At 40.0% G+C, this 12398-nt stretch overlaps 1 protein-coding gene across 8 annotated transcripts in view; it reads left to right on the top strand.

The window, feature by feature from the left end:
* The window catches only part of Btd (biotinidase), a 31091-nt gene that overhangs the window by 7155 nt on the left and 11538 nt on the right, over nt 1-12398 (top strand). For all 8 annotated transcript variants that reach the window (XM_076871875.1, XM_076871707.1, XM_076871628.1 and 5 more), the window contains one exon: nt 2227-2391. The gene's annotated coding sequence lies outside the window, so the exon portion shown is untranslated. The remainder of the gene's footprint in view (nt 1-2226; nt 2392-12398) is intronic.

Genomic DNA, 12398 nt, shown 5'->3' with positions numbered 1-12398 from the left:
GGAAAATAGATTAAAAGAGATTATAAAAGATATATTAAAAGAGACTTAAAAGAGATTTAAATTTATAATGGGCAAGACTAATAATGTCTAGGGATGCACAACAGGTGACAAAGCTATTTTTAAAACATAAGGAAATGATGACAATAAGAGCCAGAGTTACGAATACCTGATAACTTATGAGTAAGGCTGTCAGGTTTTTCAAAACAAAAACAGAAAAATAGGACACCCAAATTCTCAGTTAAATGTGAATTTCAAATTAATAGTAATAACTTTTTAGTATGTTCTAACATACTTATTTATCTGAAATTCAAATTTAATTGGGCCTCCTGTATTATATTTGGCAAAGCATGATTTTTAAGAGGGGGTTACCTGCCTCAACCCTCCCTGTAGCTAGAGGAGGTCATGTGTTTCCGCATGGATCAAAGCAATTTAAATGAAGGTCACCAGGCAGGGCTTTGTGGAAGGCTGATGGAGCTGCCAGATACCCTTCCACCTCTGCATGGCAGGGTAACTGGAGTTATATAGTCATCTTTCTACCACGAGGTGACCCTAAAGATGAAGACACATGCTAAGGACAGTGAAGCAGAAAGAGAGGAGGACCCAGGTGTCACCTAAAGTCCTGGAGCTCCCACCTGTCAGGTTTTGTCATCAGAATTTTATCATTTCCTAAGAAGACAAATTCTTCTTTTACTATATTCTGGGACACATTAAGTAGCATTGGGATTATTTGCTCCTTTGAGGTTAGGAAGAATTCCTGTAGAACCTATCTGGGCCTCTTTTTTTAAATATTTATTTTTTAGTTATAGGTGGACACAATATCTTTATTTTATTTTTATGTGGTACTGAGGATCGGACCTAGTGCCTCACGCATGCTAGGCAAGGAATATCTAGGCCTCTTTTGAGGCTGGAAAATGAGAGGGAGTGGTTTTTAGTAAGTATTTCTTCTGTGTTTCTTGGCTGGGTTTGGTTTTCTCTTTTATCTGAAGTTTTGGGAAAATTTATTTTACCAAATAGTAAAATGAATATATATGTATGAACATATTGAATATATTCAATGGTAAAATGAATACATATTAAGAATATAATACGTATTATTCATTTTATTTAAATTTTCAAAATACACAGAATTGAAAAAGTAGATTATTCATTATTTTAATTTCTTTTGTATTTGTAGATAATTCTTTTTTTAATATTTATTTTTTAGTTGTGTTGGACACAATACCTTTATTTATTTACTTTTATGTGGTGCTGAGGATTGAACCCAGGGCCTCACACACGCTAGGCGAGAGCTCTACCGCTGAGCCACAACCCTAGCCCCTGATAATTACTTAATTTTTACATTTCTTTTCCCCCATAATTAGGTTAATTCATAATTTTTTCAAAAAACAAACTCTTAGGCTTATTTGTTCTACCATGTTTAAAATTTTCTAACTTAAATTTTCACTTCTGTTTTCTCCTTCCTTCTCTTTTCAGTCCTTTATTAACTTTTCCCCTTATTCTTGCCACCTTGTGTTGGTTTTATAATTTCAACATCATTAGAGTTTGTAATATTTGCATTGTGTTCTATAAACATACTCCTCATATTTATTTTATTGAAGGCTCTTGCTATAATTTTTCTGTTCCTTTCTTGCTTGGCAGAAGTTTTTTATCAATGTCTTTTTTAAGAAAAGTTAATGAGAAAATTTGATGAGTTCTTTTTTTTTTTTTTTTTTTTCTGATACCAGGTATTGAACCCAGAGCTTGTGCCTGTGGGGGCTCTATGAACCCAGGGGTGCTTCAACGCTGAGCCACATCCCCAGTCCTTTTTATTTTATTTTATTTTTTTATTTTGAAATAGGATGTCACTAAGATGCTGAGGCTAGCCTTGAATTTGCCATCCTTCTGCCTCAGCCTCCCAAATTGCTGAGATTATAGATGTGCACCACCACAACCTGGCCTGTTTTTTCTATTATTTTAGCTGCCTCAACTTTTAGAAAGTTGTTCCATCAAGTGTGTGATGCCCAATTCTAATTCATGATATATTGAACCCCTGATTTTGAGTTTACTTTTATATATGTCCTAAGGTATTAAATGTATTTCTAAATTGTTATTTAGTCATCTCAATATTACTTATTCAACATTTCCCCCCATTATTTTGAGCATGGTGGCATAAAAAGACTGGGCTTTTGGACAGAATAGATGTGGGTAAAATTCTGACTCTGGATATCATTCCCCTTCTGGTTTTAGGATAACCTCTTCCCAAAAAGAAGCTGGACTGTACTCCTGTGCTTTGTCTCTGGTGCTGAGGAAGGTAGCACAGCATCCTGGAAGAGACTGAAAGTTCCATACCAGCCCTGTGTTCCCACCACCCTCAAGTCAGTCCCAAGTCTGAGGACTGGACCCTTGTGCCAGGTATGTAGAGAGCCTGTCAGATGCCTGCCTTGCTGTGAGTCTGGGTGGCATAGGGCAGTGGGACCTGTGTTATAACCAGATTGCAGCTATGGCTGAGCGGGGACTTGGCTGGAGGAGTGGCAATTACCAATTTAACCAAACAGAAAAGAACAAAAATGCTCAGTGCCTCCAGGAAGAGAAGCAAGGCGGAGGTGCTAACCATCTCCCTGCGCATCTGCCATGCTGTGAGGGAAGAAGTCTGCCAACTTTGTGAATAGGTCTGGACAGGTCACTGTCATTCTTGATTGTGTTCTGCTCTGTAACCAAACGCCGTTGACCGCTTGCAGTATGCTGTGTGTCCCCACATCTTCCCACCATGCCTATGTCAAGAGCATCCTCTGTAGGTGCTAGGAAACTGACACCATCAGGACCCAGTGGCCTGCCTTTTGCTGTTTCTGGCTAGGTCAAGATCAAATACCTACTGAGTTTGTGATCCTCAATTGGCCCACAAATGGCAGTAGCAAACTTGTAGAGTCAGCCTGGGCTGGGGTTCTTTCTGTCTATACAAAGTGAAATAGACTCTAAGGCTGTATACAAATACTACATTTTACGTAAAACAATTCAGCATTTGTGGAAGACTATTTTTTAGGTACTGGGGATTGAACTCAGGGTTATTTTACCTCTAAGCTACATCCATAGTCCTTTTCATCTTTTATTTTGAAACAAGGCCTCACTAAGTTGCCAAAGCTATAGATGTGGGTGAAATCCTCCTCCCTCAGCCTCCAGAGTCCAGGATTACAGTCATTGCCCAGCCTAAGGAAGACTCTTGGTGTATTGGGGTAGAATCCAGGGCCTCACATGTGCTAGGCAAGTGTTCTACCACTGAACTACAAGCCTAGCCCACGAAGAAGTTTTATTTGATTTAAATTGTGAAGATAATTTCCCATTTGAGGAAAAGAAATATGACATTTAGGTTAACTTGTCCTTTAATTGCTCATTTAGTTTAAGATAAATTATTCTTGTTAATGGAGCAGAAATTGGCCTTAATCAAAGGCATAGTGGAAAGTTATTTCTGTCCATCAGTCTCCTTTTTTGAAGATAATAGCTGTAATTTATTTTTAAACTGAAAACACAATTTACCAGTTCAACCCAGAGACTCTATAATTTACTTACTCTTCCTTGTACACTCAGCCTTGGTTACCACTCACGAGTGTTCACACTTGACCTTTCCAACCGCTATGTCAAAAGTCTCACTAGTGAATCTGAACAAAGCTGTCCAAGCTAAAACTGATCCAGGGACAAGACACAGACAAGCTCATGGCCAGCATTCTCAGATAGGAAACCAGAAAATAAGAGGCAGTTATGAGGCTTTCTGGGAAATAAAAGATCTCTTATTTCTGTACACTTGAGATTATGTAAATTAGGTGGAGATGGACATTATTTCTACTTCTTACATAAAGGAATTAGAGGAGGAAATCACAAAATTGTAAGAATAGTTCTTAAAGTATTTGGAACTTTACAGTGTTTTCTTGGCATCGTGCCAGCTATACATAGGCACTTAGACTGTGCAGATCCTGATGCCTCAGCAGGTCCCTCGGGGTTTGTTCCTCCACATGTGACATTTCCTTTGCCGCTTTTCCTCACCTCCCTTTGTAATCATGGGACTGTTATTCTCCCTAGCAAGTAAAGAGTGACAAGATCTTTCATTATAAAGACCAATAGATCCACATATAATTTTTATTTTATTGTAGAAGCGTGGCTAGGAAGGAAACACAGCTAATTATGAGATGAATCATTTAACAAGCTGGGAAAAGAAATCCTTTGTGTAGTGATTGACAAGCCACCAGATTTCCACAAAATAGATTTCTATGTAATTTCAACTTTGACTTATTTTCTCCTAGATCTAAAGAACCTCCCTAGTCGGATTGGTGTATGAACTAAGTAGCAGAGATGTAGGCCTTGCAAAGATCAGTTGCTCACCTAAAGATGCCTCTCCAGCATCTCCCCACACCCCATCAATCACTTCCAACCACTGGACTCTTAGGGACCTTGGATTTTGCTCTGTATTAAATGGAGAGTCACTGGAAATTTTTCAGAAGGTGTAATGATTGGCTCAGGTTTTCCTAGTTCTCACTGGCTCCTCTGATGACACTAGACTAGAGGAGAACAAGGGCCAGGAGGTATTAGGAGAATGGTGGGTGGCCGTTATTTCTCTCTGTGATTCCATTTGTCATTACTGACCTCCTTGTTTCCTTGGCCCCAGCCACACTGCTCTCCTTGTGGTCTCAGGCCCTCTGCCTGGAATGCTTCTCCAGTCACCTGCGTGCCTTCTTCTTCCCTTCTTCAGCTGTTTGCTCACATATCCCCATCTCACTGAAGCCTTCCCACCCTTACTATTGAAAATGATACCCCCTCCAACCACTAGCCCTCGCTACCCTCTTCACTGCCTTGATTCCTCCTTTGCACTGATCAACATCTGGCCTGTAGGTATTTATCTCCTTGATTATGCCTGGCCTCCTGGTCTGTGCAGACTGAGCTTCATGAGGGATCTTGTCCGCTGTCATATTATTACTGGGTACACAAGATCCCACCCATGTAGGAGCAGACTAGACCATAATGTTCTCTGCTCCAGAAATATTCAGAGTCGGATTGGTAGGAAAATAGGTTTTATTCAAATCCAGCTTTGAAGGAAGATGGAAGAAACTTCATTGTTTCAACAGTTCCATCTCTGAAAAGCTCTGGGACAAGGAAAGGTTTTAAGAGGGGAAGGGGTAGATTAGGACAAAGATAGCATTCCCATAGCTTCCACCTCCTTCTTAGTTCTAAAAGGAGTTATCACAGGTATTTCACTGGTTCTTGGAGCCTCCTTATACCCAAAGGAGCCACTCTCTTTGGGCCACTATCTTTATCTTCCTAATTTCAGGAGGTTGGGAAGGGGAGGCTTCCAAATTCAGTTTGTTTCAACACCTAAAGCTGAGCCTGGCTCAAGTGGGTATTCATGGATGTCTGAAGCAAGCCTTGGCCCGGCTGTTTCCTGGCAGTGGGGTTCAGGGCACATCACAAGCCAAGAGAATAGAGCATACTTGCAGAGAGTAAGCACATCCCCTACAGCTCAGCCTCCTATGTCAGAGGCCTTTCAATGAAACAGATTATGTTCTGCCTTGCCAGGCCAGGCACACATACCCACAGTCAGTATTTTCTCTAGGGTCCAAGTCCCAACCAGCTCTAAAGATGAGTCACTTGGATTAAAAAAAGAAAAGAAAAATCCCTGATTCTGTCATAGGAAAACAGGGAGCTGAAACTCTAAACCTTGGTTCTTGTGTTCTGACAAAAGAAAAAAAGTCAGACACCAAAAATATACAAGACAGTTTTATTGAAAGTAAAGTTTTATTGAGGTAAAAGTAAAAGCAAGGCAAAGCCCAAGCAGAGAGAGTGGGCCAACTCCAAGCAAGAGGAATGACAAAGGAGCCAACACTATATCTAAACTATTACTGTTTGATGCTTCTCAGGGGTCCAACTCCTCCTTCACATCAGGCGGTGGAGGTTTTGACCTTAGTTGGTCCTCTGCGGAACTGTCATGGTGGCCATCCTATTTGGGGGGCTTTGTCTACAAGTCAGTCCCATGTTAATGTGGGCACTGGGGTCAGTAGCTGGTCAGAAGTTATCTTAGTGCCCCTGTGCTACTAAAGGAATCCTCCTTCCTACACAAATGGAGACACCTATGGCAATTCCTAGCGTCACATCAACCTCAATGGACCCTGTCAAGAGTTAGTCCCATTAATCCTTTTAACATATTTTTCAATTAGCTCCTTTACTTCTGTTTATTTTCTACAAATTAACTACTACCCAATGCTTTCTCAGAAATTAGTTTAAAGTAGAGACCCTAAAATAATTAAAAGAACGCTTGTGACCTTTCCATGCATTTCTCTGCTCATTGCTGTCTACTACCTAACAACTTCATAACACCTTATTCCCAGGGAACCTTGTACCCTAATTTGCCTGTGCATACTGTCCTGAGCTAGCACCTGCCATTTTAAAACTAAACATCCACTTCTGCTGCCTGATCAGCCCTTCAAAGTCTTTGCCCCAACCTGGTTTGGTTTTTCCTAATACCCTGTGTGTGATTCTGCTGCCAAGTACCATGTGATAACAGTCTGGGGACTGTCCCAGTTCCTTCAGTCCTTCTGATAGGTAATAGATGTAAATGGAGGGAACGTGAGGTTAAGGGGATAATTCTATAAACTGGGCCTACTGTCCTGACCCCCACTTGCCTTCTTTTAAAAACTTCCCTATAAGTGAATGGGATCTAGTATATTCCTTAGCAAATAACCTGTTATCTGCAGGAAAAATACAAGGCCAAAAAGCTCCTCCCTGCCAATAAAAATACAAGTTACTCTGAAAAGATTTTTGTGACCTTTATGCAGACCAGATTCAGGAACTCAGGGAGGTGATGATAGTTCGAAGCAAGCCCCCTAACCATAAAATCTGTAAGAACAAGTTCAAATTATAACTGGTCAGCATGGGCCAAAGTGACCCATGGTTGCCTTGGATTTTTAGTATGTCTCCCCTCCATGGGGTAAGACCCTGTACAGTGGGACTTGGAATTCTGATGCAATCCTGCTGTCAGTCAAAAGCCAAGAATTTGGCCTGGGACCCTCAATAAAACTGGAAGGCAGGAGGCACGCACCATCCTCTCCTCTCGGGAGGACCCATTCTCTCCCATGAGCGTGTCTCCTTTTTCCCTTGTCCTAACCTTTCTAATAAACTCACGCCTGCTATGTCTGAAATCTTTCTGGTGTTATCACAAGAACCAAACCACAGTAGCTACCTCAGTTCTGTGGTGGGCCCTTGCTCTGTAACACTGCCATTTTAAAACTAAATACCCACTTCTGCTGCCTCATCAGCCCTTCAAAGTCTTTGCCCCAACCTGGTTTGTTTTTTCCCAAGACAATGCTAAGCACAGAGGGGAAACCAGCCTTACAGCCTTGGTTAAAATATCTCCTGATTCACCAGTTGTGAGACAGGTGAATTTCAGTTTCCCTGAAATTAAGGGAAACTTCCTGATAAGTTGTTTTCTGCATCCTGTCTTTCCTTACACCGAGAGTAAAGGCTACCCATGCCACCTGCCTGGCCCAGAGGACAGCAAGGAAATTGAGAGTGGGGGTGACCCCTGCCCCACCTGACCCCACTGACATTCTCTGTCCCATAACTGCATCGGCGTATGTATATTTCCTGCCTGTTGTCCCACTTCAAAGCCTCCTCTGCAAATCTGATGCAGCCTCTTCCCTTATAAAAGATTTCCTGGCCTTCAGTTTTCCTGAAAATAGAAATTTGAAACATAAAGTAGTTTCTTCTATCTTCCTTTGAAGCTGGCTTTGAATAAAACCTATCTTTAAAAAATTATCAGTACATAGTGAGATTCATTACATATTCCTACGCACACAACATGATCTGGGCAGTTTCATTCCCCAGTACCCTCCTCTTTCCCTCCTCTCCTCCCTTCCTTGGTCTCCTTCTTCTACTCCACTGGTCTCCCTTCTATTTTCATGAGATTCCCTCCTTTTTTTTCTCTCGAGCTTCCACATATGAGAGAAAACATACCTATTTTCCTGCAAGTTCGGCTCTAAGTATTTATGAAGTACAAGTGGTTATAGTTCTGCCCAGTGACATTTAGGGTAAGCAAAGGGTTGCGCCTGTTTTTATTGTAATTATTCATTCTCTCCTGCCTCATTAAACTTGCCAACATTCAAGCATGAATACCTGCTTAAATCTGCAGAGCCTCTTCTAATTGACCTACCTTTGTTCCTGCACAGATGATTGCCACTTACAGCTTTCCTACCAGGCTCCTTCTATAAATAATATAGATCTTATGTTCTCAAAATAAAAAGGAATATGATATCTTGTTCATTCCAGTTTACTTGTTTTATTGGATTGCAAGTTTCTTAGATTTAAATGCTCTGTTTGGACTGGGGTTGTGGCGCAGTGGTAGAGCACTTGCCTAATATGTGCCAGGGGCTGGGTTCAATCTTCAGTACCACATATAAATAAATAAATAAGATAAAGGTTAAATAAATAAATGTTCTATGTTCATGAATCTTTGGTACAGAGCTCCCTGTTGAGAACAGAAGGTCCTGTATGTGCCACTATTAGCCCCAGGAACTCCTAATGTGCCACCAATTGAGACTGGCTCATTGACCTCTACCCCAGTTTCAATTTCCACACATCTTAAATCATTGACTTATACTTTGGAAATATTATCAACATAACTTTGAAGAGGTACTTTTGGGGTCAGAAAACACGGACCAGTCATAATTCAGGGTCCCTAGGGACACCCAGCCACAGTGACTGGGTGGCAGGTGACCATAAGAGACAGTCATGGAGAGGGGAGGATCAGTTGCAGACCCACTGAGAAGCAGCGGGGAGCTCTGACTGCAAAGAGCACAGTGGTCGGTGGCACTGACCTCGGTGGTGAGGAGTGAGACCCATGGTGCATGGTTTACTGAGGGGATTGGTCTGAAGGCACCAAGACTGAGGCTAACGAGTTACTTACTTCCCTCATCTGCCTTGCACCAGTGCAGAACTCAATAGTTTGTTTATTTCCCCTACTCCAGTGCTTTAAGGGAAAAGTCATGGGCTTGGACATTTACCATGACCCCAGGTACCACAGACTGGAGAGCCCCTGGAGCAAGCAGCACCTGTAGCCCACCTTTTGGGGCTAGCAGCATATGATAAAGAAAGCCTCTGGAGTGAATATAGCTTTGCCACATATCTTTAGCCAGCCCAGTCTGCAGAAAACACAGGACAGGGCTCAATCTACATACAACACCAACCAGTTTTGTGGGAGCAAAGAGGAATCACAACAGGCCCTGCTATGACTCTCCCTGTTCCCCATATGTGGTAAATCCCAGTATTTCAGGACCTGCAAAGAAGGTGGACTTGTTTTTCTTTCCTTTTTATTTTCCTTTTCTTACTTTTATTTGATTCTATTTCCTTTTTTTTTTTTTTGAGACAGGGTCTCACTAAGTTGCTTAAGGCCTCACTATATTGGTGAGGCTGGTCTCGAACTTATAATCCTCCTGCCTCAGCCACTCAAGTTGCTGGGATTACAGGCATGCACCACCATGCCCAGTTTCTTTTATTCTTTAATTGGACTAAAAAAAAAATCTTTCACATTATTCTCCTCCTCTTTCTTGTTTTCCTTTTTTAAAAAATTCTGCTTCTTTCTTTGTCCCCTTTCCCTGCCCCGTATTTTAAAAATTTGTTTTATCAGTACTACTTTTACCTTCATTAAATTTTAATTTTTTAGTTTATTCCATATTCTTTTTATCATTTTCTATTGTTATTGGTGATGTAGCTGTTGGTTTAAGTGGTTTTTACTCTATTAAGTGTTTTTTACTGAATTCCTACATCTGTTCATCTTTGTGTTGTCATTGTGAGTGAAGTTTGTCTTCTCCTCTCTGGTACTGGAGATGGAGCCCTCAGAAGAAGGCTACTCTACTAAGAAGACCCTCATATAAAAGTGGAGGAGATATTCATCTCAACAGATGTTCAAATCTCAATGTAGAAACACAAGAAATGTGAGGGGAAAGCAACATGACTCTTCCAATGTTCATAACTCTTCACTAATTGAATCCAAAGATACTCAAATAGATGAAATGCTACACAAAGAAATCAAAAGAGTAATTTTTTAAATGTTCAATGACTTCAAGGGGAATACAAATAAATAACTGAATGGACTAAGAAAAACAATACAGAATACAAAAGAGTTAATACCATAGAGATTCTGAAAAAAGAATCAAACAGAAATCACAGAAATGAAAAGCTTAATAAGTCCAATAAAAACCTCCATTGAAAGCCTCACCAATTGACTAGATCAAGCAGAAGAAAGAAAACCAGGACTTGAAGAAAAGTTGATGAATCATCCTATTCAGGCAGTAATAAAGAAAAAGAAGAAGAAATTATGAACAGACTATTCAAGACTTATGGTCCACAATTAAGACACCAAACCTACAAATTGGTTTAGAGGTAGAAGCCAGCGTGTAGGTTAAAGGAATAGAAAACCTATTTAGTGAAATCATAGCAGAAAATTTCCCAAACCTTGGAGAAGATATGAATATCCAGGTACAGGAGGCATTCAAAACCCTCCATAGAAATAACTAGAAAAGGACCTCTCCAGGACAATATTAACTGCCCCAGGTACAGAACAAAGAATATTGAAAACTGTAATAGAAGTGCCAAGTCACTTATAAAGTCAAACAGATCAGAATAACAGCATATTTCTCAGCAGAAACTAAAGGCCAGGAGGATATGGTAGTATGTATTTCAAGTCCTGAAATAAAATAACAGCTAATCTAATTACTATATTCAGCAAAGTTATCTTTCAGAATTTAAGATGAAATAAAGGCCTTCCAAGATAAATATGAACTGAAGGAATTCATGACCACTAAAACCATCACTACAGAAGATACTTAAAGGAATCCTATACTCAAAAGAAGAAGCAAGACAAATACAATCGCAAGCACATAGGAAAAAATAAGTCACTAGAAGAGTAGACATGCAAATGAGAATTAAACATGATTATCTCAGTAAAAAAATCATGCATTTTTGAAGCCACCGGAGCCCAATTTCCTGGCTTATGAGGTCCTAAGCGAACAGGCCACTTTCCTAGGGCAGTAAGAAGCCACTCAAGATTCACATCCAGACCTGAGTGACTCCCAAGCCTGTAGTCCTAAGTATTATCTGTCTGCCTCCCCAAAGCAGTAGTTGCCATTTATCAAACATTGGTCCTGGGTGCGGTAGTTTGTTTGTTTGTTTTATATTTTGGAACCAGGGATTGAACCCAGGGGCACTTAACCACTGAGCCACATCCCCAGCCCTTTTTTTTTTTTTTCCTAATATTTTATTTAGAGACAGGGTCTCACTGAGTTGCTTAGGGCCTTGCTAAGTTGCTGAGGCTAGCTTTGAATTCGCAATTCTCCTGTCTCAGCCTCCAGAGCCACTAGGATTATAGGCATGCACCACTGCACCTGGCAACTTTATTTATAATATTATAATCTAATCTAAAAAAGTCCTGTAGTGGATATTTCTATACAGAAGTGAAATATATTTTGTATTTTTGTCACATGCTGTTGTATATGTATTTATGCCATGTACTAGTAGTTTTATTATCAAAAAAAATAGAACCTACTATATGACCAGCTATAGCAATAAAAGTCAGCATGCAATAGAGACCTGCAAACCTGCAAACCATACACAATAGCCAGGTACAGAATCAGCCCAGATGCCCATCAAGAGACAGAGGGATAAAGAAGAGGCCATATATGTGTGTGTGTGTGTGTATACACACACACATATGTACACAACACACACACATATGTACACACATGCACACACACAATGGAGTATTGTCCAGCCATAAAGAAGGAGATCATCATGTTAAACAAAATAAACCAGACTCAGACAAGTATCATGTTTCCTCTCATATGTGGAATCTAGAAAAAAAAAGACAAGAAAGTAGAAGAGGACCATTAAGGAAAGGGACCAGGAGGAGGGAAGGTGGTGGGGCAAAGGGTAATAGGGAATACATTATATATATATAAGTATGAACATTTCACAAACCCATTTTGTATAATTGATATGCATTAATATAATAGAAATTAGGGTTGGGGTTGTGGCTCAGCAGTAAATCGCTCACCTAGCATATGTGAGGCCCTGGGTTCAATCCTCAACACCACATAAAAATAAATAAATAAAATAAAAAGGTATTCTGTCCAACTACTACTAAAAAATAAATATTTAAAAAAATTTTTAAAAATAGAAATTAATGGAAAATGTGAAAGAAAAAAAAAGTAGCCATTCCTATTCTTGGAGACTCAAGGAGGGATACACAGATGTGTAATTCACCTCTAGTCTTTGATGGTAGGAACCACAAAATGGAGTTTACATTCTAGAAAAGCCCACTTTATCTTCTAGAAAATTCTACATTATCACTGCAAATAGGATTTTATTTCCAAAAGAGCATTGCTTTT

This window comes from Callospermophilus lateralis, chromosome 1, assembly GCF_048772815.1.
Source record: "Callospermophilus lateralis isolate mCalLat2 chromosome 1, mCalLat2.hap1, whole genome shotgun sequence".
NCBI classification, from domain to species: domain Eukaryota; kingdom Metazoa; phylum Chordata; class Mammalia; order Rodentia; family Sciuridae; genus Callospermophilus; species Callospermophilus lateralis.
This window is presented reverse-complemented; position numbering and strand designations above follow the sequence as displayed.